This window comes from Myodes glareolus, chromosome 2 (genome assembly GCF_982192425.1).
Source record: "Myodes glareolus chromosome 2, mMyoGla1.1, whole genome shotgun sequence".
Taxonomy (NCBI): Eukaryota; Metazoa; Chordata; class Mammalia; order Rodentia; family Cricetidae; genus Myodes; species Myodes glareolus.
The window spans coordinates 12,617,767-12,645,364 of NC_142027.1; the positions used below are offsets into that span (position 1 = coordinate 12,617,767).

Sequence of the window (27,598 nt, forward strand, 5' to 3'; positions counted from 1 at the left end):
CTCGTTTTCCATGCATCCTTCTGATCCTACTTTGGCGAATCCTTCACTAAGCTGTGAAAATGTTTTTCCTTAATGAACCTCAGCATCACCTGGGAATTAATGAGGATTCTGAGGTCCATTCTACCTCCCAAGTCAGAATGTCTGAATGTTGGTACCCAGAAAACATTGATGCCGGGTGAAGCTGGGGTTACTGCCTTTTGGCTGAACCTAGGTCTACAGGAGAGCACCCTAGGGAACATGGAGATGAGCTCAAGCCTCGGCTCACCTCTAGAGAGTTGGGGAGGAACTGAAGAATCACCATGCTCACTCATGCTGCTTTCTTCTTGTTTGATGGCCCCCAACTTAACTGGGATGCACAGCTAGGATAGTTTAAATAGTCTGATTCTCTTTCTTGATAGTTAACCTCTATATTACTAATTACCTACCGTGAATGGTAGACAAGGTTTATAAAGGCAGGGATTACAGTCTAAGCAGAAATCCAGAGCGGTGACTTAGAACTATGAAGCACTCAATTGAAAAGCATAAAAAGGTACACATTAACTAGCTCTTTGCCAGAGAGTGAATGCGGTTGCCTCTCTAAAGAGCAACAGTTCACTGCAACAAAAAATATGAACGATATTATTTGGGCAACTTTAGAAACTTCTAAGCCTCATGCACTTCTGATTTATCAACAGTAATTCAATGTGCAAAAAAATAGCTTCCTCCTTGTGACTATTTATAAAATACCATCCACCTGTTCCACACCGGGAGACAAACGCACTTCCTAACTCTCGCTCATTTCCTTTTATTTTAATTGGGGTGTGGCGAAGCTGTGTAGATTTAAATTCAAAGTCGGCAAATGAAATTTTGAAAATATTCTCTGTCTTGGGCACTAATTCCTACAGATTCTCTTACTGTCAATCTTCATAAGCACCTAAGTCAATGCAGGTTGCATGAGTAGTGTTTTGTTGGTTTTTAAACTATGCTAATATCCACACTATACAACTCAAATATTTGATCAGAGTGTATTAAAGCTCGAGGTACAGTTTCCGATGAGGGCATCTGCTAAAGAAATAACAGAGCAATGCCGCATGCAAATCAGATGGGTCACAGCTGAAGGGAGACTTTAATTGTTTTCAGACTGAGAAGGAAGCCTGTTAGTGGGGAAGAAGACACCATGGCTTAAGAGGCCCACAAGGAGAAGCTGTGTACAGAGAGAGAGAGACAGACAGAGAGAGAGAGAGAGAGAGAGAGAGAGAGAGAGAGAGAGAGAGAGAGAGCCCCTAATCACCATGGTAACAAGAGTAAACCAGGGCCTCTTGGGAGCAAAATTCTACAGTTAAGGGTTGCGTATAACTAAGGCAGGAGACCTGGCCTTCCTGGCCTGGCTTCAGCTCCTTTTCCTTCTTTTTCCTTTTCCTTTTCTTCTATTTCTGGTTTTCTTTGTTTTCTTCTGATTTGGGAGGAGACTGGCAAGGAAACAAAGGTCACCAGCAAAGATAGTCTCCCTTGACCTTGCCAGGAGGAGCACAAAATCAGTCTCTAGCAAGCAGGCCGACTGTTGCAGTTAACGCCTTAGCTGATGGACTAAACTAGTTCAGGCCTGGAGAGAGGAGCAACACTGGGTACCTTGCACTACAATAGCCCCCTTCATCCACACAGGATTTACTCCGAGATCCCCAGTGGATGTCTAAACCCATTAGTAATAGGGTGCAAGCTGCATTTCTTCCCATATACAAGAGATTGACAATAAAACTAATGATGAAATAGAAGTATCATGACATACAGTTTCGAAAGTTACATGAATATAATCCTTGCCTTTCAAAACATTTCCTTATGCTTGCATGTTTTCCTTCGAAGGAAATATTTTGTATGTTTCTCTTGGCATGTTTGAACTGGCAGCATTGCTATGCTTGAATCTTATGGGTATTGTTAAGTGAAATAAGAGCTCCATGAACAAAAATATTGCAATATCATGATAGTCAAAATGACAACACATGTGTCTCCTAGTAATTAATGGGGAAGTAGTTTACCCATGCAACATGGACATGTTACACAAAGGAATGACTAACATTTTTGTGAAATAATGTGAGAGTTTATGACACTTAGAGAAAAACAATTCATAATTTAAAATTTAAATTCATTACTTATTCGTTTCAGATATTTTCCATTGACTATTTCAGCCGAGAGAGAGAGAAAGAAAGAGTGAGAGAGTGTGTGTGTGGGTTAATGTGTGCCAGGGTAGACATGCATATAAATGTATATATACACAATAAATAAACAATAAGTAAATGGTGAAAACTAATGATGGCTAACACTTGAGACTGGAGAAGGTTTTCTGCTCATCTGTCATTTCTAGCTGACTGCACACAGGGCAAGCTGCCTCCCTTTATGACAGAATTCCCCACTGTGTCTGCTAACTATGGTTCAAATGTGCCGAGATACTGAACCTCCTTATTCCTTTCCCTCGTGTGCTTTACAAATTTTTTTCATCCTCGAGATGACCTATGGTAGGAAGAGCCAGGAACACACTTGTCTCTGAAGCAGCAATACCCAGGGACCCAGGTGGGATTTGTGAGCTAGTGCCTGCATTTGATGAAGTAGCTTGTTATCTCCTTGTAAGTGGGGATGATTAAGAAGGCAGAAGGAAACACAGCTCCATCTTGGCCAAAGACAAGTAGCTATATGTCAAAAAGAATTGCCTGTTTAGCTCCTGGAGATGAGGAAGGAGATTGTGAATAGCAAAGGGGGATGTCTGTTACCTAACCCAGGCTAAGACGTAAGACCAGGCTTGTCATCAAATATTTTCCAGGGCTCACTCTGAAATATTTCCAGGGTACACTGCTGCAGGCCAAAATGGGTCGAAATCTAGAGGAAGCAAGGCCCTCCGTGCCTGGTGCCCTTGCCATTTGTCAGTTCACTTACGTGCAGAACATTCCACAGTGTTTACCCTGGAGCTGACAAAACACAGTTCTTTGCTGCTCTGTTCTAACACAACTAATGCAAAATGTAATTTTTGGAAAAGATTAGAGAGAATGTGTGACCCAGACTTCCCATGAAGAAATCTCCGTGTGTGACCTATCTGTACTTGCTGTGAACTTTTGCCAGACTCCTCTTCTTCAACTACATCACCATTCATTTCTTTACTGTAGTGAAACCCACAAGAGCAGCAACTTAGACGTGCAGAAGAGTGAGGACCACAGTAGGATTCTAAATCTAGGACAGCTTTGACTATGAAGTGGAAAATCAATGTAAGCTTAAAAATTCTGAAACATAATATTTATAGTATGTATAATTAAGAACGCCAGCATAAGCTTACAGTGGTGATGCGAATGGCCCCCCTACAGTGAGAGCTGCTTCTGTCTAATTTGTTTGTGGCTCTTCACACAATGTTAGTGCTTGCTTGAACCATTTAAGGTTCTCTTCCTTGGATTTCAGATATGCAAATACACAAACTGGTTTTAACTAGTGCCCTGTTCTAATGAGGGAAATACTGTGTCAGCAATGAGCTTTTTACCAAATAAACAGAAAATTGAAATGAAAAATAGTTCATTGTTTTCCTCCCCTGAAATGACAGGAAAGATAATATTTTCCCCTTGGTAAGGGAGAACACCAGGTTTTGCAGTTTGGAATGTTGGAATATTTTACTACCGGCCTTTGGTTTGTGAACATCATATGTAGGAAGTTATTTGATAGCTCATAAGAAAACTTTTAGCTACACAGCAATGAGAGGAAAGTGTGCCTGAGGATGTTTGACATCAGTATGAAACAGTTCGATGCTTTCAAAAATCAGTTGCAACTAAAATCACTTTTAATAAAATAAGTGAAAAAAAGCATCAACCACTTCTCATATATGTGACATAAGGTCTCCTTCAAATATAAAAACAAACTACTACATTCAACTTATCCTCTTACTTTATTGACCAAGGCAGACAGACATGACAGCAAACAACCCTGGTGCTTAGACATTGTTACTCTGATTCAGTATAGGGAAAGGACGCTGTGAGAAAAAGACCTAGCCTACTTCCCTTCCCCCGCCTTCTTCTTTTTCATCAGTAAGAATAGAAATGGATATTTCAAGCCGCATGTCAAGAAAGTGTCTGTTCTCTATTGGAAGATGAGGCAAACAGATCACTCCAGGAGAGGAACTCGAGGGCAGAATGTAGTGTGACTGGGGGAGCTGCAGAGTCTCAACAGTAGCAGTCTCTTGACAACGAGCACAGACGTATCATTGACATTTAAAATGTTAGTAGAGAAAACAAATAATTACGATTGGTGTCAATTCAGTGTGATTTTCACCAAAGATAAATTATTCATGCACCAACGATATCCAGCATACACCAGACTGTGGAGCCACACAGATCAACGTCTGAATTCATGGGCGTCAATCAACACCTTTCCAATTATCCCGATAGCAATCATTACTAGTGTTGACCTGTTATAAAGGACAAAGCAGAGCATATAGCACTAGCCAGTATGTCCAGGTTAACAATAGAAATAGATTATTTCTGTTTGTGGTTCTTGTCAGTCACCCTGGGGTATGTGCTGATAATGAGGATACTACTCTGCTTGCACCACAGCGGTGAACTAGAGTTACTTGAGTCATTAATTATGAGTATAATGGAATAGGTGACCAGTACCTGGATGTGTCTTCTCTGTTGACCAGCCACCTGGAGTCTGTGTGAAAATGTACATATTTTTTCAAACTCACAAAAAAATATTAGCAGGCTTTGTTCTAATATGAAACCTGTCCCAACCAAGTCCTTAGCTGGTGATAAATACAAGATATGGTGACTGCCCACTTTGCTGATTTCAAAACAAAAGCAAGATTCTATTAAATCAAATGCAAATATGTTTAGTCCCTTCACAGATTATTTTGTTATCAGAAATCTTTTACTCTACAATCCCTTGAAGTCGTCCTATCATTTATCGAGAAATAGGATGACTCTGAAAAGAAAAGAATCGGAATGAATAACTCTCTTGGTAAATGACACAGTGTGAGTATCAGGATTCAGGCATCTGCACTGGCCTGCCCTTAGGGTCTTGATACATCCTCAGCTGCAGCCACTAAGAGCAGCTCCTGTGCACATTTGCTATGTCCCCTTATAAAAGTCTCTTTCTCACTCTCTCCCCCCTCTTCCACCACTCTTGTCCCCAGAGACCAGTCTCTACCTTCCATCCCCTTTATGCTCCCTTATCTGCTTCTTGTCTCTCTTCTTCCAATGTGAGTCCAGTTGTACGGTGTGACTTCCCTTCATGGCATTTTTTAATTAGAAAATTGGTTCCTTGACTGAGAAGGCTCTCCTAGGGCTTCCTGCTGCATGCGGGCAGTCTGAATCACACTGGGACCCTGGTCCACATACAACAGCCTTGCTTCTTCAGCTACCAGACCACTGGGCCCCTCCATCCAGCCCCAGCGTGATTGGTGAGCCTCCTTTTCTCCACCTCTGGCCATTTCCCACCAGTGAGGACTGGTCTCTCAAATATGGTTTCTTGACTTTTGGCCTCATTAAGTCCTGGTACCAGGCAACCATGGCTTTTTGGGGTTCGAAGTCCTTGGCCCCTACTCTATGTTTGATGAATCACTGAGCAGCCTGTGCCTTCTTGAAATCGACCCTTTCTGAATTCCTGGGATGCTAGGAATTACAGGCGTTTGGGCCTCACTCATCTGCCTCACTCATGGGAACTTTAGCATCATCTATACCTCCAACTCTTACACTCAGTGCCTGATTTAAGGGCTTCTATGCTCACCTGCCTTTGCTGTCAGATCTGGCCCAAGATCCCTTAGATATTAAGTTCTGATCCGCTCTCTTCCACCTGCAACAAATCTACATTCTCGTTCACTGGTGGATTTGCCTTCCATTCAGTACTGGCAATTGGGTCTCTGGCAGGATTATCCACCTCTGACCATTCCCCTAGATGTGAGACTTTCTTTTTTGAGCACAGTCTTTACCTTGCCTTCTGGTTTTTCTCAAAGTCCTGGTACCAGACAACTGTGTCTCTCTCAGGCTCAGTGCCCTTGGCTCCTGTTCTTGCAAGACGAAGTATGGAAACAGCTTGTGCCCACTCAATCTGATCCTCCCTGGATCCCTGGGATACCACTGTATTCAAACCTTGGGATCGTCTTTCTCTACCTTACTCATTGTGCCCACTCAATCTTCCTCTGCCTCATCCTTGTGAACTGCCATACACCTCCTTGCTCCCATTGGGATGTCTTTTGGAGAGTGAACTGAAACAGCCAGATACCCCAGGATGTGACTAACACCCCAGCTTTCTCAGGTCACCCAAAGATTGTGATGCCCCCAGGTCAGCATGAAGCAGTTTCAAGAACACAGCATCCTCATCCCTGCCTCACCTGCTAGCCCTTTCTAACCCCTCAACTTTTTATAATAAACAAAAGGAAGACACGTTAGTATTCAGGCATCCGTACTGGTCTGCCATTGGGGTCCTGACAGATACATCTTCAGCTGCAACCACTAAGAGCAGCCTATGCACATTTGCTACATTCCATTCTAAAAGGTGGACGTTGCCCACCTCCTGTGTCTTTCTCCCTCTCTCTTCCTCTCTCTCTCCCTCTCTCTTCTGCCACTTTTGTCCACCGTGACCAGTCCCTACTCCTCTTCCAATAGGCCTCCCATGTGAGTCCTGTTGTATGACTTGACATCTCTTCACAGCATTTTTCAAATGACAATGAGTTTCACTAGGGAGGCTAGGGAGGTAGTTCTATGGATAAATTGCTTGCAGTGTAAACGTAAGGATATGTGTTTGAGTCTTGTTAAGGCTAGTTTTATGTCAACTTGAAGAACTTGGAAGTCATTTGGGAACCTCAATAGAGAAAATGCCCCCTAGGAGACTGGCCTGTGGAGAAGACTGTAGTGAATTTATTAATTAGTGATTAATGTGGGAGGACCCAGGCCTTTCTGATTGGTGCCACCCTTTGGATGGTGGCTCTGGGGCATAAAAGAAAGCAGGCTGAGCAAGCTATGAGGAACAAGTCAATGAACAGTATTCCTCTATGGCATCTGCGTCAGCTCCTGCCTTGACTCCTTTAGATGATGAACTGCATTGTGGAAGTGTAAGCAGAATAAATCTTTCCCCTCCTCTTGGTCAAGGTGTTTTATAACAACAGCAATAGAAACCCTAAGACAGCTCTCCTGCAGCTACATCAAAAGACAGGGGTTTCAGAAAATACTTGATGTCTCCAGTCCTCGTTTCTACGTTCACCTATAAGAAAGGCAAGTGTACACACACACATTTACGTGGATGTTTAAATATCTTAGTGGAATTATAACAATTCAGATAGAAGAAAATGCCAGCACTGTTTTCATTTGCACATCTGTCTCTCACCATCAAAATTTCAAATGATTTTGCACAAAACTGTTTTTTGTTTTGTGCAAAAGGAAACATTTTCACAAATGTGTGTACAACTTTTATAGCATTACATGTGGAAGTACATTAATAAAATATCAAAACAAATTAGATTATGAGACTATATTTAATTAAAAATTTCTAATACAGCCATATTTGTTAAGTTATTTTTACCCTTTAGGGTATAATTCCCTCGTGATCCATTCCACTTACTAATTTAGGAAAGTTATTGAAGATGAAATAGTTCTGTTCCTGTATCATGTTGGAATAAAGTGGTACTAATTATTTAGTTTAGCATCAAACACTGTTGAGGAACTAAGCATTTGAACAATTCCTAATCAAAGCATTTTCAGATCAAATAAATCATGAATAAACACTCATACCTGCTATTGACATTAGTTATTCCTGGTGACTCATGACGGACTAGTAAGTGCATACCCACAATCAGCTCAACTTACTTGGAACTCTAGTTTCTAAAAATTTTGTGAGTTATTGGTTTTAGTGTCTCCAAACTAGATAGAAGTGTCTTTGATGCGCTCCTATTCCTCCTGTGGTCAGCTCTCTGCCTGGAGTCAGTTGTGGGTATGTGTGTGTGATTTTCACATTTACAGATGAATATTAAGGGCTGTGTCTCCCAGTATCGCAAGGGATAACAAGGATCACTGCCAGAACAGGTACAGAGGGCCTTTTCACTTTGTAAAAGATGTTGTCATGATGTCTCAGAAGATAACAGAACTTCTTAAGAAGCAAGCCTGGACAACTACTAAAGTGGGAGATTCTCAGTGTAGAGTATTTGCCTCTCACTGTGGGCATCTAGTAAGTGCTTTAGGAGTTGAGAGCCATGGTCACATGCACATTCCAGTTTGGATAAATACATGACATACCTACTTGAACACAATAGTAAATGGAAGTTATCTCAGCATTGAAAAGTGTTAAGAGCAGAGTCTCCTATAGGTGAAAGAGAAACAACTGTGTACTTATCTGTATGCAAGAAACCTAGCCACATCGAAAATGGCAAGAAAGGACTACAGTAGTTTGGAGATTTTTTTTCTGGATCTTAAAGAATATATAGAAAGAAAAGCCACTCTAAACAACAGAATGCATTCACATCTGTTCATTCTGCCTCTTCATTCAATTAATGTGAAAGTTTGTTGAATGCTGTAGTGGGTTCCTAGGGTGCTGTAACAAACACCAAACCCTGTGGCTTCGTATGGACGTGCGCTGTCTTGAGACTCTGAAGGCGTGAAGGTGGAAATCAAGATACTGTTAGGGGTGAAGCCTCCTAAGAGGCTTAAGGAAGAAAACGACCTAAGTTGCTCTGGTAATAAGCAGCACCAAGTGTATCTTGATGCTAGATCTCTAAATTGTCTCTCTTCTATTTGCAAGCTTCTCTAATCCAAACTTTCTCCTTTTAATTTTGATATCCATCATAATGGGCTAGAAAACTGCAGCTCATGTATCTGAATACTTGATCGCCAGTGAGTGGACCTGCTTGGAAAAGGTTGGGAGGTGTGGCCTTGGAGAAGTGTCACTGGGGGAGGGCTAGAGGCCACACCACTCCCAGTCTCACTCTCTTTCCACCGTGTTTGTGGCTAAGATGTAAGCTCTCAGCTAGTGCACCAAAGTCGTGCCTGCCTGCCTGCCTGCCTGCAGCCATGTTTCCCACCATGATGATTATGGACTAAGCCTCTGAAACTCAAATCAAACTCCCAATTAAATGCTATCTTCTACAAGTTTGCCTTGACTGAGCTGTGTCTTCCCAGCAAAATATCAGTTCCTAAGATAGGAACACCTTAACGACCTCAGTTTAATTTGATCACCTCTATAGGAACTTTTAGCCCCAAAGAATTCATGTTTTGGTTACTAAGAGTTAGAACTTCAAACTGATTTTTTTGAGGCTAACATATTCAACCACAAAAACCGCTCACCCACTGTCAGCTTCCATGGCATTTACAGACGGTGAAGGCACTGCTTCTACCTCTATATGTTGAGTGATGTAGCAGACACAGTAATCAGAAACAAAAATGATTTTTTAAAAATTTGACAGATTGATTGTGACCCCTATGGCTGAGACTGTATCAACATTTTCCAGTTAATGCCCATGGCAATTACAGAATCGCTCACATTCCGCTCCTTAGGGAGATTACATTTGACTTGATCTTGAAGAAAAGACTTAGAGTTCTTCTGTTCGAAGCCTCTCACTTCTACTAGACTCCTTTGAGTTGCAGAGTGGGGTTCAAATGGTAGTTTCTTGCATTCTTAGCACACAGCACCCCAAAGATACAATTATTACTTGCTCAGTGTGGGAGCCATCCTAAACAGACAGTTCTGAAACAAACCATTAAGAAATTCCATAGAAGGATACTATACATTCCTGAACCAGTTTTGTGTTTGCGTGCACGGGTTTGCGGCAGGGAGCAACTCAATGATTCATTCTTGACTGCTTTTCCTTTCTTCTCTGTTTTTATCATCCAGTCCTATCATCCGGGTCCACTAAATCTCAGTCACAAACAAAATCCTTGTCCAAAATCCTTGGTGTCTGGCTTTCGTAGAACTAAGAGGATGGTACCAGATTTTTGTCTTTCTGGTTCTAGAGGTGAAAAAAAGCTGATGAGTCAGCAACTGCTCAAAGCTGTGGGTGTTTAGCAGGCCCACAATCAGAACCCAAGTCTCTTAGTTTCCTAAGGAGCACATTCTCCACAAAATGGGTGATTCATTCTCAAAGCTTCCACCCCTCGTTTTACGACACAAGTACCTCGAGGAAGCCTGAATGAGGAACAGCATTTCCTTACCATTCTCCCTCCTTACCATCACTTCAGGCACAACACCCTGGCACCACAATTCCCTGCCAGCAGGGTGGGATGGTTTTCTCCACAAAGCTTCAGAACAATGTTAAAAGTCTTACAAAGAAAGACCTGCTGAAAAATGAGTCACAGAAGTAAATACAAATGTTCTGTCTCTTAGGGACTGCCCTTACTATGAAACTAAAAATAAAACAGAAGCAAGAATTGCAATTAAGAGAAATGAACTCAAACTGTAATAAAAGAGCAGAGGGGTAGACACATAATTCAAAAGTAAGCAGGCTTGAACTGCTTCTATCAACACTCAATTAGAGGCTGGCATCCAAGAGTCTTTGGAGACATCTAAAATCGTCCTCTTGTTTCAAGAGACTCCTACTCTTTAGAAAAATAAATATATTGATGAGGTGCTTCCGGCCACCATGTCCAAAGCACAATGCTTAAAATGACTATACATTATAGATGATTTCTTAGGAATTCTTTTGACTTTGCATTCTTTATCTGGAATAAATTCTTTGTCTGATAAGGTCATTCTAAATTCATAATGCAATTTCATAATATTATATTCTCATAATGATATTGAAAGCTATTTTCAGAGGAATGAATTGCCATCTACATTAATTATGGTAAGAGATATTCAAATGAAGTTCATTATTATTATATGTTCCATTAAAATGCTATAATGTATAAATAATAATCCTGTCTTACCATTATTGTCACATACACATGCACATACCTGCATAAACATACATGCACACATATAATAGGAATGCAGAAATTGGAGACATTTTATAAAACATACTGTCTTGTTCTTCTATATGATCATTCCCCTGATTTAATGATGCTCTAGTGACACGCCTTATAGTTCTCTGATGGTCTTCTTTTTGCCCTGGGCTCAATTCTCACCCTCCTATGCATAAAACAAGGAAAAATCACATAGCCCCACAAATAAAGTTGCTGTTTATCTACTTTGGGCATTCCAACAATCAGTCAGATCCAGAAACGTAGAATGAAAAAGAGGTTCCTATAACTAACTGTCTTATTTCAACGTTAAATCAGCTAAGGACTCAGGCTCCTCACCCTCTGTGGAAGAACACAATAGAAAGCCTTCCACGTGTTCGGGGAGCTTGTTTGAAAACACAGACAAATGGTACTACTTTGAAGAAAACAAACTCAGTATTCTTCCTCAAGAAGACTTAGAAGAGAGTGGGGAAGCTCTTTGCAAGGAGTCTGTTTTCAAATTACACACTTTCCTTTGGAAGACAAAACAACCACCTACTCTCTCCTCCCATGCAGGGAGTTTGGAAGAAATCTCCATGATAAAACATATCACACTCATAGATACCTCTCAGTTCTGTGAGAGACATTAGAAATGGGAGCTGTTTGGCAAAGCTAGGAGTCTTGTGGTTATAAGCTTTGATATTGTCAATGGAACAAAATCTAAAGCACAGCATTAGAATGTCATTCAATGCTCTGCCTGCTTTTCAACCAGGGCCTATGAAATTTTTGGTTTGGCCAACTTAGGTAACATAGTACCTAGCATGTCTTCCAAAGAAGAGGCCTTCCCACATGAGAACAATCTCCACATTTTGCATTTCTGTCATTAATTTGCATGATAATTAAGAACAAATACACTTTTTTTTTTAGGAAGATATTGCTGGTCTTCTTAACTCAATGTGGGTATCAAAGTATTTTCCCCTTGTTATAACACAGCTTCTTTAAAGACAAATTGGAGGCGGGAGAACTGACGGAAGAAAACACCAGGAAAATCTTGACAGCACACATGGTCAGCAATTGCTGCCAGAGCCATGTGCCAGCATTTCTGTCTCAACAGCAGGCTTGCATCATTCTTTATTGTGGGTGTTGTCCTACATTGTGGAGGTCATTTATGTACCCTTGGCTTCTTTGCCAAAGTAGCCCCCAATGGTCATAACCAACAGTGTCTTCTGAAACTGCCAAACACTGGGATATAGGATATAACCGCTCCTGGTCTCTTGGGAGCAGTGAACCCCCAGATGCTGAATTTCTGGTAAACAACTTGTAATGCTTGCAGCTTCTCTGAGCAGAATTCCTGATGAATTCTGGTGGGTATGGCTAGGGTGTGGCTATCAGTTAAGGATCTCTATATAAGTGGCTCTGGTACACAATAAAGGGGCATTCCTGTTTCAAGGATTTTGGCATCAAGAATGACCTGTGTCTCTGTCTGTGCGTCTTTGCGTGTTTCAATCTCCAGCCCCTTGCCCAGTTCACGAACTGTATGGTAGCACGTAGAGCACAGACGGGCGTGGTGCGCTACACTGGTCAGCAGCTACTACTTTACAACAAGAGCAACCTCTTCTGAAAGATTTAATGTTAAGATCTCCACCCAAGTGCAGAATGCTATGAGCACACTGAGCTCCTGAAGAACACTCCCTTTAGATAAAACCTACAGCTGGCAAGAACATTGGTTAAAAAAATGTGGAAGAGAAATGGTGACACTATGCCCATGGCTAATACACCTGTACATGTAGATGCCCATTCGCTGGTGGTAGATTTTTAATAAGTAGGAAATTAGATATTATTTTTGCATTTCTGAACAAAGCATGCTTTTGTGACTTTCCCTATTCCATCTGACAACCTCCATTGTCTTCTCTTTTTTCGTGTGTCCCAAGTGTCCTCTCTATCTTGTCTTCCTATTTTCCTTTGGTGACAGGTTCTCCATCCCCAGGCACATAGCACCATCCCTAGATAGACAGCAGTAGAGGGCACAGACAAAAACTGCCCCTCTCCGAAGGGCCTTTTAGCCATGGCTGGGAAAGCAATCTCAAATAGTCAATCTGAAGATAAACAGAGAGGGATTTGGGGGTTTTAGCTGAGAGATGAAAGGGGGATGGAATTAATAGTTTAAATAATCTGTAGTTGTGTCTTGGAGCCTTGAGGGTCAGAGTTTAAGCTTGGAAGGCAACCCCTCAATGTGGGAAAACAAGAAAAGAAAATTTGGTCAGAAATCACACAGTGAAGAAGCAAAGTTATTCCCTCGACCGGAATGCAACCTCTGCTTCCCAAATCAGGTGAAATGTTCAGAACGTACATGTATTTTAATGCAAAATAAAAGTGAGAAGAAAAAGTTCTACAGATTTCAGTGCAGTTCATACAAGGTGATCAAATAACTTAAAACAAAATAAGGATCTCTGACTTCTTGCTACCATACCTGCAGGTTCTCCTGTTCTTCTAAGGGCACATGTGCACAGAAGCAGAAGTTTTGGGGAGAAGGGAGGGCACAGAGGCCATGGTTTGCTAAAGAGAGATGTGGCAGTTCTTCTTTTCCAGTTGGAAATATTGTTGTGTCTCAATCTTCAATACGTTGTCTTTTAGAGCCAGTCATACAGTATTAAGCAAGTGAAATGGCTTGGAACACACTTTATGTAATATAAAAACAATACACTTAAAGTCCTAAGTATTATGAATCAGAAATTATAATAGTTCTAAGTACCAGTATTTGACACATTGAAGACAGATACATTTTATTCTAGATTATAATAATTTACTTTGTGATGAACCTATCAAATGAGTTCACAATAGCCTCAATTCTGATGCTTTTGCAAATGTTAAACACTTTCCTTAAAATTGCAGAATGTGTAGAAGTATAGAAAACAACAGCCTTGTAACATTATATGATCATTTGCTCACAGGGATAAAGTTCAGAGATTTTTTTGGGGGGGTGATAAATTTCCTTGCTGATCTTTCTTAGGAGAATGTGGACATTGAATTTTGAATTTGAAAATCATTTCTATGGAAGTTAATTAGCTCTTTGTTGATGGTGGTCTCTTTGACTGTCATCCAGGGGAAATAGGCAAGTGAGCTCACACAAAATTTTAGATGACTTTGCAGCAGGGAAATTACTATTTTATGGATGTGGGGACACTAATGCTTTCAGCAAATGTTAATTAACTCTACCTACCAAGTCCCAGCAGCTGTGAGAAAGTGACATTGGGATACCCTGCAAAATCCTTGTTCCTTTCTACACTGGCCCAGGGACATGTGTGAGATTTCTACATTTCTACTCTTCAGAGGGTAGTTCAGTGCTTTCTGTGTTGCTTCTAAGACAGAAAGAGGCACTCCATGCTAGAGAGGATTTCCAACCAATGATTCTATCCTTATTCTGTCAAAAAAAAAAAAAACCACAAAAAAACAGCAAGTGCACACATCTCAGTTCCCAAACACCCAGTGTGGTCCTCTCAACCTAGCCTCTTCATTCTTCTCAATCCCTGCCTGGGTGTTCTATCCCTCCATTCCTCTAAATTGTGCCTCTGAATGATCACACATGTATTTAATAGAGCAGGGATATCTAAGAGCAATCCATGACTTTTTAGGAGAACTTGATCATTTATCTGACATATTGTTTCATACTTAGCATGTGTTTAAGAAGCTCATAAGCTTTGAATTTACTCAAGATAGAAGGATAAATATAATACAAATATTCAGGACCTTATTTTGCGGCTAGCCTTTCTGAACACTGATTTTGTGTTTGAAAATCATTTCTGTGGATATTAATCAGCTCTTTGTTGATGGTGGTCTCTTTGACGGGCATCCAGGGGAAATAGAGTGGGTGACTCTTCACAGCTTCCTCAGTGAGAAGCTCTTCCAGAATGGAACCTAACAACAGGCAAAAACTAAACTGAAATCAAGATGAAACTCAACCACGAGAGGATACCTTCTGCTTACAGAAAGGTCTGTCGGTCACTCAAGGCTTTGTTAAAGCACCACGGGAGGGTGGAACTTCCCATAGCTTTAATTCCAGTTTCCTTCTTTTACCTGGCTTGGGGCTCAGAAACCCAATGGCATCATGTAAGGGTCATTCTTCGCTGAGGAACAGAGTAGACCTGGGTCAGATGCAGACATCAGACTCCTCTTACTCTCTGACTCTGTCTTTGGACGATAAAGGAAAAGATGAAAGCAAGCTTGACAACACCATGAAGTGCTGCCACTCTCCACGGTTGGAGTATCACTGCGCAAAGACCTCCAATACCCTGAAGACACACACGTCTTTGAAAAGACAATGCACCCCTTAATGGTAATTGCCAGCTGCTATTTGGGAGAAGGAAATTGGGCTGTTGTCAAACTAGAAAACTGGGGTAATGGAATCTTAGCATTGCAACAGATAATCCCAGGTTTCTGCGGGGCACATCTGATTCTACCCCCAATTGTTGGCAGGTTGACTCATCTAGGGATGAACAGATAATACAGGAAGTTGGAGCAGGCTGATTTGATTAGAAAGGCATGGTTCTGCAGTGTAAAGGAGGCTCCAGATCTGAGTGTAGTGTGGTAATCCAGGCCTGGAGCTACTGCTATGAAATTCCTAATTCACAGAGCAGACTAAGTATGTAAAGGGAGACACAGACATACACTGCCCTCTTTCTCTTCTGTAATTAGATAAATGCAACAATGTGCCCTTGGAAAGTTATTTACCTCCATCCCTATCATCCTCAGGATCCCAGTGGGGTTAGAATTGCAATTATCATTTAAATGGCTGCAATAATTGAAGAGTGGGTAGATGACTCATAAGTGACCTACTTACCTTCAAAAGTAATTCTCAACAGTTTGCTGAATGAAATAGTGAATCTATTATTTCTTTGAAAGGTAATCATCAGACAGTCTGGGGAGAAGGCTTTCTCTGCTAAGTGATTGCTATACAAGCATGAGGATATGCACATGATCTCGCACAGGCATGTGCACAGATACACATTCATTTTTTAATTGTTAATTTATATTATAGTGTCCATCTAGCATGGATGAGGCTGTGAGCTCTATCTCTAGTACTTACAAACAAATAAATAATTCTTCTTATTGATTGGCCTTTGAGGTAGTCTGTGTCACAGTGTCGTCAGTAGTGGCGTCTCACAACAATGGTGCTGTATTGAAATGATGTGAATAGCAGCCCATAGATCAGGCATTTCTAATACGCGAACTGGAGGAGCCTGTCCCCGTAGACTGTCAAAGCGCGTTGTATGGAAACAGATGAGTATAGTCTGACCACATTCCAAAATTATCTATGTGGGAAGACATTGGGCAGAAGAGTGTGGATCTATTTCATGTAATTCAACTATTTTTAAAGTTCTCATCCTGATTGCAAGGCATAAATAAACTTGGACACAGACTACTTACTTGAAGATTTTCTACAATAAATTCTCTTGGAAAACTAAAAAGGGTTTTAAATTAATATTTGCCATAACCTAGAGTGTGATTTTCTTTTTTTATATAAATTTTAGGATTTAGTTGTAATTGGTAGAGCGAGCCTGTAATCTCATCTACTCGGGAGAATAAGACAGGAGGACCACAAGTTTAAGGACTTCCTAGACCACAAAGTGAGTTCAAGGTCAGCAGCGACAACTGAAAGAGACTCCATATCAACATAAAACAAACATATAAAACATGCTTAGGCGATACCTCAGTACTTGTATTCTTGCCTAGCAGGCTAAGAGTTCAGTTCCTGATTAAAAACAGAAAGCAAATACTCAGAATGGAAAAAAAAAATAAATCAGGATTTATTTTCTTATTTAATGTGAACAACTTTTATGTTTCTTCAATGGATTAGTTAGACTGTTAATGCATGATTTTAATAAATTGCAAGAAGATAATAATTTTTTGTGACTTTATCGACATTCATCCCTAAATAAGTTTCCATGTACTAATGGCTTCAGTTTTCATTGGGGAAAATGATTTGATCTGAATCTGCTAGGTTTTGAAAAGCCTCCACAAGGGTGTATAAACAAGATGTACCCAGATCACACCCAATGACTTTCACAGTCAGTAGCTGTTTTATAGTAGGAAGCTGTTAGAGAGAATTAAAACCTCAGAGGCATCGCAGTGCAGCATGGTGCCACCCCACGGAGCACTGATTGCTCTTAAAGGCTAATGTGATTACGTGCCAGCATTAATGGTGAAATGGGAAAGTTTCAAACCCTGTCAGACTCAAGTAAAACAATTCTCTCCCTGTCCTCTAAACTCACTTGTATTTAAGTTGCAAAAAAAAAAAAAAAAAAAAAAAAAAACCCACAGTGTTTCTTATTTAAAAGTCTGACACTCTTGGCTTACACTTTAAGAGACTTGCTTGAGTTAAACTTCCTGGCTGGTATACAGCTAAGCTATCCAGGAAATAGCTGCCTTTACTCAACTGCTACCTGGCTCATTCTCGAGGCTGAGGGATGGGGTGGGAGTCATGGAATCTGATAAAGAAGCCTTCCATCAAAGTATGTGGGAGGTGAAAAGGCAGAAAAGGCACTCAAAACAGAAGAGATTAGCAACACGGCACAGGCCAATAGCAATAAAGCATTAAATTAGGATATGAACCAAGCAAGCAGCCTTGGGGAACAGAAAAGAATGGATTCCATCAGCAGGGCCTTGGCTTTGTCTTTAGGCCTCATCTCCCTAGCTTATAAGCAAGGATTCACACTTCTCTGATCAAAGATAGGGTCACACAATTAGCAATAGCATTCTTTATTACTGTCCCTACAGAAAGGCCCAATAGCTGCTTCAATTAATCAGAAGCTAGAAATAGTGAGGGGAAAATGTGACCATCCGGTTAGAAAAAGCCAGTCCCAGCATCTGCTTCTGATTGTCTTCCAGAGGGGATGGAGGTAAAAAGCAGAGAGGAGTGAGGACAGGCAGCGGCAACAGATACTCCGCAAAGAAAAGACAAACCAGCAGAGCTTTAAGCCTGTACCCGGACTCAGAAGGTGGTTGAGCTGTAAAGGTGTTTTCTGTACAACCATGAGGACCTGAATTAAAACCCATCACATCCACATAGAAAGCTTGATAAGATAGCAGTGCATCCTTGCAATCCTAGTACTGAGGATATTGAGACAAGAAGATCTCCAGGTTTTTTTTTATTTTTTATTTATTTTTTCCCAGTGAAAGACTCTGTCTCTCAAACTAAGATAGAAAGCAGTCAATGAAGATGTTCAACCTCATGTCCTGGTCTCTACATGAGTACACACACATGAACATGTACATACTCCTCATGCACACATACACAGAGAGAGAGAAAGAGAGACAGACAGACAGACCAACAGACAGACAAGCAGATCAACTTCGGGATGTAGCTCAATAGTAGAACAATTCAAGACAGGTACTTGGTGCATGCTCTGGGCACCAAGTTGGATTGTAGAGACCAAAAGGTCTAAGATATTGTATTTATGTGAATGAATTATGTAACTCCTATTTTCAGGATCCCTCCTTCATAAATAGCCCCTGTCATTTTCTCTCCTCTTGGTCTTGCCTCACTTACAGGCATATTATTTGTGCACCATGAGTTTGGATATGCCTGTTTGAGTGACCAACCTGCTGTCCAGTGTTCCTAAGAACAGAGACATACAAAAAGGATCTTCCATTATTTAGTTGCACTCCTGTATAAAACCATGCACATGACATGACTTCTCCATGTTACAGGACAAGAAACTTAAACCCTAATTCCTCATGTTCTCCAAATATGAACGTAAGAATGATGACAGTGCTCACTGTTTAAGATCACGATAAAGATTAAAGGAATGCATAGCCCAGGTTATTATTAAGAACAGAATATTGATCCAATGAATGCATAGTCCTTGATTTTAATACTATCAGAGCCTGACTGGCCTTCCCCTATAATCAGATCAGTGACTACCCTAATTGTCATCATACAACCTACACCCAGTAAGTGATGGAAGCAGATACAGTGATCCAGAGACAAGAATTAGGCTGAGCTCCTGGAATTCAGTAGAAGAGAGGGAGGAGGGATCATAGAGCAAGGAAAGGGAGTAAAGATCATGACAGAGAAACCCACAGAGACAGCTGACCTGAGAAGTAAGAGTTCGTGGACTCTGGGCTGACATCTGGGGAGTCTACATGGGACTGAACTAGGCCCTCTGAGTGTGGGTGACAGCTTTGTGGCATGATCTGTCGAGGGGGACAAGGACTGACAATGGAACAGTACTTATCCCAGGTGCATAAACCGGCGTTTTGGAGCCCATTCCCTATGGTGGGATACCTTGTTCATCCTTGATACAGGGGAAGGGGCTTGGTCCTGCCTCAACTTGGCATACCAGACTTTATTGACTCCCTGAGGGAGACTGTACCCCTCTGAAGAAGAGATGGGGTAAAATGGGAGGAGGTACAGGGTCAGGAGAAAGGAAGTGGGGGACCTGGGGTGGATATGTAAACTAAAAAACAATTAAATAAAAAAAGAACAGAATCTGGCAAAACATCAATGAATTCCGCATCCAGTGTTGATGCTGACACCCAAATTCTCCTCTTCTTAGTGATAGAAAACAACCTGCCTAGAGTCAGAGCTCCTCAAAATTAGATTGAATGTATAAAGTCTCCTCTGTGAGTCTATGAATCTGCAGAGCACACTAACAGGAAAAGACATGAAAGAATTCCAGGTGTACTTTTCCATCATTTAGTTTAATCTAAGGAAGCCAATGAAAACAAACATGTTTCTGTCAACTTTTCCAGTAAAAGTAAAATAGTTACCTTCACATTTTGATTGTTAGGAAAAAGTGTTTAAGAAACTTACTTCTGTTATTCAAAGCTCCTGTTGAGCAATACAAATAAGTAGATGTCCATATTGATAGATAATAGTTATCAGTTTATATAATTGCAAAGGGTAGGTATTCCCAAATCCACATGACAGGCTATCAAGGAAGGCAGAAGAACCTCCAATGGAAGATGATTCTGCGGTCTACTGGAGAATTTCCCTACCCTCAGGGAAAACTTAATTCTGATCTCAAATCATTTCAACTGCTTTAATTATACTCAGTAACATAACACAAAGTAATCTGCTTTACTGAATGTCAACTGATTATAGAGAGTATATTTTCTATTTAATACTTCCCAGAAACACTGAGATGAACCTGTAATACTTAGCCCAAGTATCTGGGAAAAAAAGGAAAACAAAACAATTCAATTTAGGAGGAATTCATCTTAGTTCATGATTTCAAAGGGCCTATTTCATGGTCAGTGGCTTCATGATTCTGATCATATTAAAAGGCAAAACAGCATGGGTATAGGGTTCAGAGCAGGGAGAGGTTGTTCATGTCATAGTAGACAAGAAAGCAGAAAGAGGCAAGATACAACCTAGGATGAAATAACCCCAGGGTTGCACCTCCAGTGACATTTCTTCTAGCTAGGACCCGGTTCCTGAGGTCCTAGGCTTTGACAAATAAGTCTGTGAGTTTGTGTGTTAAAATAGAAAACATTTCATTTCAAACTGTAATACTAGGTTAGTGCTTGATTGAATAAATTGTGTTCTATAAATCCATCAATTAGGCACATCAAACAAATATAATGCTACTTGATATGTAATGTATTTTTCCATATTTAATTCTCATAGAAATCCTACATGTTAAGAATCATAAATAACCAACCTATAGTTTCTAAATGTGAAGCGCTGTATAGTCATGTATAGATATAACCAGGACTTGAAACACTGTGTTTTACTCCAGAACCCATTCTACCTACATCTTCGACAGGAAATTTTGCCTTTTCTTCCATATTCTTGATCTCAGTAGATGTAATATCCAAGTACCTCTCTCTCTAGACACACATGAAGCCACACATCTGTTACTTTGGACTTTTCCCATTATTTTATACACCCATGCATCCATTTCTGTTTTGTTCCACTAGAAGGCAGTGATCTAAGAAAACAGATTTAATTTATTTAAGATTGAATTTGTCTCTCAACTTACTGGTGTTTTATCTATGCTGAAGATGTCTAGATATTGTACTATGAAAACTAGCTTAAGTGTGGAGATGTCACCTGTCACATTTAGTCTAACACCCATGTCGCCTCTACATACTATAATTGTGGCAATGAATCACCTACTCAGTAAACTGAACATGATTCTTTAGAATCTGTTTCTCCTCAAGAAGGATCCAAATGCCTCTCTCTTGTTCACATAGATTTTTACACATCCAGGTAGATTTGACTCAATGTATATATGTTGTTATAGTTTCATATCTATACACAAATGTTAGTCTATAAAACAACCTGTTTCCACATGGTATTGTCCCTATAGAACCACACCTTTTTCCTTTAGATTTTTATAGCATTCCTCCAAAAGAGGTTCATGTATTTGATTTGTAAATGAAATCAATGATCCTCTTTTATTTTGTAAAGGAAAGAGGCTATTTTAAAGATACTATGTTTTTAAAAAATGCTTTTCAATATAGTTTACTCTTCTAGAAAAGAGTAAGTATTTGTTTTATGCCTTTATTCCTGCTTTTCTTTCTTGCCCTGGAGATATTTGGTAGGTAGAAAAATACTTTGTGGTTTGACTGGGCCAATTTTAACACAATTGACAGTAATAAGAATGCCATGGACACCAGAGGCCTCTGCCACATTGGCCTACTGTCTGCAGAGAGCCCTGTGTTGATTTTGTTGCTGGATTTCTGTCATGAGCGCTATTTGCCTCCAAGATATTTCAATGCATGGGCAGTTAAGATATTTTCTTGACAGGCAGCCAAGCAATCCAAGTATATGATTCAATTTCCTAGGAGGGAAAAAAATTCCTCACATTTATTACTTCTATTTGTGTCATGGAGATGAAGGATTTATTTGTTTTTTAATCAAAGCATATTTTATAATTTATGGAGGAGATGGTATCCATTTATTATGTTGCACTAGACAATTTATTTATAAGATTGTTATTAGCTCACACATTGAGCCAAGATATTCCTTTCACTGAGAAAAGACGAAATAAGATAGCTTGTAACTCAGAAAAATCTCTCTCTCTCTCTCTCTCTCTCTCTCTCTCTCTCTTTGCTGCCTGTTATCACCTGACAGGAAGCAAATTCTCCAAACAGGAACTAGAACAGGCAGTTGTATAAAAGCTGAACGGTTATGCCATCTTTGTTCAGACTCCTCTGCTCCCAGCTTCTAGAATCTTTTAAGTTACCCATTTCCTGGCAGCGCTCTGCAGCGGGGCACCACACAGACACCTTTTCATTGACTTTGACTCATAGCACCTCTAAACTCCTCTTTTCTCGAATAGTTAATTTTCTCTGAGAAATAATAAGCTTCCTGAAGACAAAAATAGACTTTCTGTTTTGAAACATTTCCCAACTCCTTAGGCTCACAATCCAGAACCAAATGATGGGTCCAAATGGTCCCTTTCTCAAGATAAAGATTCTTACCAGGCATGGTAACTCACACTCATAATCCCAAGGCAGAAGCAGGTGGAACCCAAATCCCCAAACATCCTAGACTACAAAGATCAAAGTCAGCATACGCTGCATAGGGAGAAAAATAAAATAAATTTTTTAAAAACATTATTATCCTAAGTGGTGTAGGAGGTCCTTCTGCTTATGTGTTGCTTTCGTTGGTTAATGAATAAAGAAACTGCCTTGGCCCTTTGATAGGGCATAACTTATGTAGGCATAGAAAGCAGAACTGAATGCTGGGAGGAAGGAAGTAGAGTCAGGGAGAAGCCATGGATCTTCCACCTGTGATGAATGCGGGTTAGAATCTTTCCCGGTAAGCCACTGCCACGTGATGATATACAGATTAATAGCAGTGGGTAAGAATTAGCCAATAAGAAACTAGAGGTAATGGGCCAAGCAGTGTTTTAATGAATACAATTTCTGTGTGGTTATTTCGGAGCTAAGCTAGCTGAGTGGCCGGGATGAACAAGCAGACCTGCTCACTCTGCAATACCTAAGGATTTAAATTATAAGAGGAAATGACAAACGCAAGTTAATATGAAAGACATCACTTCAGTGTGTACGACAAGGACACAAGACAATGTAGTATTCCACAGGACAGATGTTGTAGCCCAAAAGAATCCCATAGAAGCACATTTATGGGACACTGAAAGTCCAAAGAAATCAAAAAGGTATAGTGTCAAAGATTCAATGGTAAGAGTACTTACTGCTCTTACAGAGGACCAGAGTTTGGTTTTCAAAACCTATGTTAGATGGTTCAGAACAGACTATAACTTCGGCTCCAGGGAATCTGATGTCCTCTTTTAGCACCCCGTGATACACACACACACACACACACACACACACACACACACAGAGAGAGAGAGAGAGAGAGAGAGAGAGAGAAAGAGAGAGAGAGAGAGAGAGAGAGGACAGACACACATGCACATAAATAAAACATATAAATCTGAAAGAAAAAAAGAGATGATGACAACAAGAGTTGATCTCTGGGCCCAACACACACACACACACACACACACACACACACACACACACAAGCACACTCCTCCTGCTCATACACACAATCCTACAGCCACACACTCTTAAACATATGTGAAAAATATATGTAGAGAGGTGGCTTTAAGAAATAATGACAGTCAATGACTGAGTAGAAGGAAATAACAAATATAAATTGGTTTAAATTGATGAAAATGAGAAACTCATGTACTTGTACACACACATACAGAGAAGATGAGAGAGAGAATGAGAGGAGAGAGAGAGAGAGAGAGAGAGAGAGAGAGAGAGAGAGAGAGAACCAAAATAGAAGTTGGGGCTAAGAAAATCCAGCGTTTTCTTGAACTGTGAAGGAGCACAATTTAGGTTCACAATATCACAGATATTAGAGATTTTTCAGAAGACTGCTAACCCCAGGGCCTATGATCCGATACCAGTACTAAAATGATTAAGCATTTTAATCCAGATTGTCTATGTTGAGACCATATATGTCAATAAAGTTTGCAAACAAATAAAATTATGCCTTTGCCATGTGTATATATCCACATTAATTTTAGTATTACAGGCGGGAGGAGAAGGCTGCCAATTTCTTGAGAAAAAAAGCTCACAAAATGGTAAATAATGACTAGATAAATGCTCATCACCAGGCCACTAAATAAACTGCTCATATTGGGCCCACCTATGGAAAATTCGAACTCCCTAATAAGCAGCCAAATGCATTCCTTCCCACTGTAGTAAACACCTGTCACATGTGACTGATTACCTGAGTGACTTAGTCTGAATGACATCAGCATGTTTGTTTTCAAAGAATCAAAGCAATAAATTATACAACATGCAGCCAAAGGTTCTCACCGCACACAAGACTGTCACTTGAAACTGTAGAATTGAATGTGCTCACTCCCTACTCCACCTGGTAATATAGTGAGAATCATCAGTCTTGAAGGGGTGAGCTAGTGCCGAGAAAAGGTTAGAGATGTTCTGAAGCAAGTGTTATCCCCACCATATGTGAGTCCCTATTTCCAGAAAGGAGATGGGGAAGCTGAGGAATGGAAATGTGACGAAGACTGCGGTTATCAAGGGGCGTTGAGAAGCAGCCTTCTTACTGACTACTCTTGTTTGAGATCTGTGCCAATCTTGGGGTTTTGGGGTTTGTTTTTTTTTTGCTTTCTTGTGAAGCGGGTGTTTTGGTTTGGTTTGGTTTGGTTTTTGTCTGAGAGAAAGCCTGACTCTCATTGTCTCTGGTTTTTGTTTTCTCACAAAATGATTCATCAGAAAGTCAGGCAGAGTTTATACCACATTGCCAGGGATCCTGCCTTTAAAGAAGATGTCTTGGGGATCATTAACTTAGGACAAACACACTGCTACGTGTGTGTGTGTGTGTGTGTGTGTGTGTGTGTGTGTGTGTGTGTGTATTCCTTGGTTTCCAAATGCCAGCTGCACTCTGTATATTAGCTTTTTGTAATCCCGGGGACAATAGCCTCGCTTCACTCCCATTGATGCCTCTGGACTCTTAGCAGACCCAGTGCTCTGTCTACCTGTGGTTAGCATGCCTTTCGCTTAAAAACTCTATCTAGGGTTAGATACTGTAAATGCAAAGGGGCTGTATCCTCAAGAAACAAGGGATGGAGAGAGAGAAGAATCAGAGGGGATTTTGGAGAAGAAGGAGTAAGGAAAAGAGAGTAAAAGGGATGAAAAGAAAGGTTAGAAGAGAAAGAGGAGAAGAGAGGAAATGGGCAGTGGGATGGTCCACAGAGACCATTCCTGTTCCCCAGTTAATTATTTCCCCCATTATTGTATAGTAAATGGCATCATCACAAATCATTTGTGGTTTTTATTATCAGAACTATTATTCTTTACAACCCTCTACTGGTACTATCTATATTTGTGAAATATGTAAACAAATAGAAAAGTGAATGAAGACAATAATAATTAATATTATGCACTCCAGATAGTGCATTGAAATTTTTACCTTTCATAAAATGTTTTGATTTCCTTTCAGCTTTACAAATAGTTTTTATCATACAAATGGAACACAGAAAACTTGATAATTGATTAAATTCACATATATGACACATTTTCTACTACGAATGAAACATACCCCATTTATCTATATCATCTATCACTGTGCATGGTCTTATTTAAAAGCTTTTTTTAAAATGCAAGTAATTCCTGTGAAGCAATGCATGCTGGTTCAAACTAAGATGGGATTGCACTTTACCTGAGGATAAAGAAGGGGAATAAATGATAATAAGATAAAGATCATGTGTCACCCTGACATTCTTATGAGGGTCAGTCTTGACTATAAATCAGAGCATTCAGAGTCTAGCAGGAGCCCTATCTATCACCATATTCCAATGGTGTTAAAGCAAACATAAGTTCATTAGCATATTTCTCAGATGAGAAAGCTAAGGTCAAGGCTAATAGACATGCTTACTATGCTATATACACACAGTCAGTGACACAGTTGAGTCTTGTAATTTTCATTCTAGAAAGCCTTCCAACACCCACTCTTATATCGAGGTATAAACTGTGCAAATTGAATATAAGGCAACTGGACATATTTACTAGCTTCTACAAAATGGGACTTAATCAGAGAGTTCAGACTAAATTTTCAGCCCAGACGAAAAGGTAGAGACAAATGATTTCAATAATCACAAAATCCTGTCAGAAGCACCACTCACCTTAAAAATGTGCTCAGGAATTATTAATATCCCCTCAGCATCCTGATTGCCCTGGCTTTCTGAAGCTAAGATGTTGCAGGGGTGCCTCCGTGGCTTTGATCACAGGCAATCAAAGGAGACTTGGCGTAGCTTCCAGGGAGACTTTGTTGCGTGAAAAGTCAGAGCGCTGCCATGCAGCATAACCCATTACAGAACCTCCATGCGTCCTTCACTCCAAATCAAATTAGGATCAAAAGTCTGTTGTTGGCCCTCGGTGAGTTGTGGCTTTAATTTTCTGATCTGCATTTTCTGCGTTTTTCTTCCCTGCCCATTCTGGGTAATTTTCTGAAAATCTGTGCGAAGGGGGTCACCTGTTGTTTGTTCTTTGCTGTCTCTCCCTTGCATGTTCTCAGCAGGGAAAGGAGGAGTTCTATCCATGAGTGGTTTTAGTATTTTGAATTATGTATGTTAGTGTTCTGGTGGGCTAAGAAGAACAAAATATTTTCTGCCAGGTGGGTTCTTTTGCTATTGAAGAGGAGTACTACTGTGCTAGCAGAGTTTGGGGTCATCAAATAATTGTATACAAGGTTTTGTCCAGAGTCACCCAAGTCTGTTGTGTGTCTGACCAGGTTCGTGGGGAGTAAAAGGAGTCCTCATTCACTTGGTGTGTTTCTTTAGTTTGGGAAGCTGTAGTTTGGACACTTATGTAAGTTGCTCAAGAAAGTCCTAAACTCTAAAATGTTAGAGGAATAGTGGGGAATAAAAAAGTGTGAGAAAGGAGACTTCCCAGATAGTGAAATTGGCAGAACCTCATTGCTGCTTCCTCCTCTGGTTCTCTTTGCCAAAGACATGGACTTACTCCTACACAGGCAAACTTAGGCAAACAGCCTCTCTTCTATCTTCATACTATAGCTTAAATCATACTGAAAATTCTGACAAGACATTTCTCTGTGCTCGGTAAAGTAACAGGTAGCTGAACCCATGAGCCTGTAATAACAAAGTTAAGAAATTTAGTTTTCTGATCACCCACTGATACAAGGGGACTGATCTAATGAGAGTTTACCAAGGCCAGTTGGACTGGGACTGAACGAGCACATGATCCAACCAGATTCTCTGAATGTGGCCAAATTCTCTGAATGTGACTGTCCCGGAGTCTTTCTGAAAAGCCATTGACAATGACACTAGGACTTGTTTCCTCTGCATATACTGGATTTTGAGGATCCAGTCTGTTTGGATACTCACCTTTCTGGACCTGGAGGGAGGGGGGAGGAACTTGAAGGAGGAACTTGAACTTCCCACAGGGCAGGAAACCCTGACTGCTCTTAGGGATGGAGAGGGAGGAGGAGAGGGAGTGGGGGGAGTGGGAGGGTGTTGGGAGGAGGGGCGGAAATGGAAACTTTTATAATTTAATAAAATTACTTTCTCATAAAAAAAGAAAGAAATTTAGTTTTCTATCCAGATATTATAAATGTGCAAGGCTTGTGCTTATTTTATCAAGACGAGAAGAGACTAAGCATACTGAAAATTTTGCTGAAGAAAAAAATTAATTCAAAGTTTAAAACAAAGCCATAAATAATATAACTTTTCTTTGTGGTCTATCGAAGGTCATGACTAAGACCCTTA

At 40.3% G+C, this 27,598-nt stretch overlaps 1 protein-coding gene across 7 annotated transcripts in view; it reads left to right on the forward strand.

The window, feature by feature from the left end:
• The window catches only part of Grik1 (glutamate ionotropic receptor kainate type subunit 1), a 391,370-nt gene that overhangs the window by 145,547 nt on the left and 218,225 nt on the right, over window positions 1-27,598 (forward strand). The gene's annotated exons all lie outside the window — the stretch shown is intronic.